The sequence below is a fragment of the Dermacentor silvarum genome, chromosome 4 (assembly GCF_013339745.2).
Source record: "Dermacentor silvarum isolate Dsil-2018 chromosome 4, BIME_Dsil_1.4, whole genome shotgun sequence".
Taxonomy (NCBI): Eukaryota; Metazoa; Arthropoda; class Arachnida; order Ixodida; family Ixodidae; genus Dermacentor; species Dermacentor silvarum.
Genome location: NC_051157.2, coordinates 219,288,082 through 219,290,581, shown reverse-complemented (window position 1 = coordinate 219,290,581; position 2,500 = coordinate 219,288,082). Strand labels below are relative to the sequence as shown.

The following is a 2,500-nucleotide window of genomic DNA, read 5'->3' as shown; positions in this document are numbered from 1 at the left end:
CTCCGTCCTTCATCTGTTTAGAGTCGTATGCCAACCAAGAGTTTGCTGTGAACTGAGCTTTATGTGCAAAAAGGTCTTGGTTGGTGTATCTGGCCGTTTGTCTTTTCCACCATGATACAGAGCCCTTCTTCAAGGCGGATTTCACTAGGGATGCATCGGTTATGTCAGTAGAAGTCTCGAATATGGTTGCTATTCGTTCCCTGCATGCACCCAAGATTTCCTTAAATAGCTCATCGACGAACTCATCTCCGAGGCGAACGAGTCGAGTCAGCGCCTTGTAGTGAGTTACTAATGCTACTCTTTGCAGCTGCAACAACCCCAGACCACCACATCTGGTTGGCATCCAAATATGACTATTTGGGAAGCCTTGAGGAAGATGAAGTGTGGACTTCACCTCTTTCGAAAGACGACGATCAAGCCGCCCTGCCTCAGCTTGTACTTGAAGGGAATTCGAGGCCCCATACAGATAGGCCGGTTGAACCAACTGCCTCCAGCAGTGAATCTTTTGAAACGGTTTTAGTTTAGCTTTGCCGATGAGCTCTAGGAGTTTGTTAGCTTTGTCTGATTCTACGGAAGGAGCCTTGTTGACAAAGAAATGCAGTCCTAAATATTTAATGGGTTGATCTTTTAAGGCTGGAAGGACCTCAGTCCCCGCAACCAGCATCGAATCTATGCTATAGTCAAAGCCTTTGGATTGATGGTTGGCCCGCCAGCCAAAGTACTGTGACTTACGTGGGTTAATTTCGAGACCTACATTTGAAAGAAATGTTTCAGTTTGATTAATGAGTGAAGAAAGCCCTTCATAAGTGTCTGAGACCAGAACAAGGTCATCCGCAAAAGCCATAGCTGACATATGGGTGCCATTGAGCTGCACACCCAGTTTCGACATATTTAATCTTTCTAGGAGAGGATCTAGGACACAGTTAAACAAGAAAGGTGATAATGGGTCACCTTGCTTGATACCCCGCCGGACAGGAACCCTTTGTGAATCTGTTAAACCGCCACACCAGAAAGTAGTGGAGCAGTGCCGGTACATATCTTTCAAAACATGTCTTATGCGCTCAGGAATACCCCGCTCTGATAGAGCCATGAACAGAGCATTATGGGAAACCGAGTCAAATGCCTTTCTAAGGTCGAGGCTCATTGCAAAGAAAGGACGGTGCTTTTTCTTTAATGTTCGGATTAAGGCCTGAAGCAGAAGTATATTGGATGATGTAGATTTATCATCTTGGAAACCAGCTTGAAATTTATTAAACTGATTATCCTCTGTTAAGCGCGATAGGAGCATTTTGGAGTAGATACGGTAGAGGACCGGGGAGACTGTAATGGGTCTGAAATCACCGGGACCAGCCGGGTTTGCACATTTAGGTATGAAGACCGTGCGGGACAATTTCATTTCAATGGGGATTGACCCAAAGGAAAACCAATTGTTAAAGACATGGAGTAATATATCAGAAGGAACTTTCTTCAAATCGGCTATTTTGATACCGTCAGGTCCGGCAGCAGATTTGTTAGGAAACGATTTTAAAGCTCGATTAAGCTCCTCAACCACAAAAAGACACTCGGATACTTCTGTCCTTGCCTGACAGTGGAGACCGCCTCCCACCGGAGTGGATTCTGCCCCAAAAACTGGGTCATATTCGCTGTGCAGATCATCGATTGCACACCCCGCTTGAGCTCCACCGAGCAGGAGAGAGTCCCCAAGGGCAGCAGGACCCAAGTCGTATAGACGCTGATGTTCAACATACAACGCCCGGCGACGATTTTTCCTAGTCAAGACCGAGAAGTCTACCTGTGGCCTAGGAGGACGTGGTTTTGGGGGTGAACGTTTGATTTTGTAGAAGTCTAGAAGGTGATTAATGTCTTGCATTGACATAGGGCCCACGGTAAGTGCGGAAACAAGACCCTCATCCCTAATGCCTACATTTGTTAGAGATAAGCGTATTGCATTGATATCTAGTGTGATTGGGCTGATTTCTGAGTTTTCAAATGGACGTAGAGGTGGCGGGTTTATCATGCATTGCTTTGCCAAATCAAGCGCATCCTTGTAGCGAGTTGTGTGTCGGACCTGAGAGATTGCTTGAACTGTTCTAGTACGAATTTGTTTGTGAAGGTCTTCATTTATTGTGCGACTGAATGGCATTGCAGCCTCAGCCATTGCTAGTGCCAAGAGAGTCATAGTTACTCCCGCCGTTTACCCGCGCTTTTTTGAATTTCTTCACGTTGACATTCAGAGCACTGGGCAGAAATCACATTGCGTCAGCACCGTCAACGGCCCTCGCAATGCTTTGTTTTAATTAGACAGTCGGATTCCCCCGGTCCGTGCCAGTTCTGAGTTGGCTGTTTTCTGCCGGCCGAAGCAAGAACCTCAGGCGCGAAGCCCACGGAAAATGCACAGCTGTGGCTTTCCACAGGAAGGTCCCGACGCTGGTCCGGGCTCGGCCGCACCGCTTTTTACGGCGGCGAGCCTCGCCCAGTCCCGGTGCAGTGCCGTTCCTGC

The 2,500-nt window shown here is 47.6% G+C and overlaps 1 pseudogene; it reads right to left on the bottom strand.

Annotated features, from left to right (window-relative positions):
* Nucleotides 1-2,500, bottom strand: part of LOC119451260 (large subunit ribosomal RNA) — a 7,017-nt pseudogene that overhangs the window by 2,129 nt on the left and 2,388 nt on the right.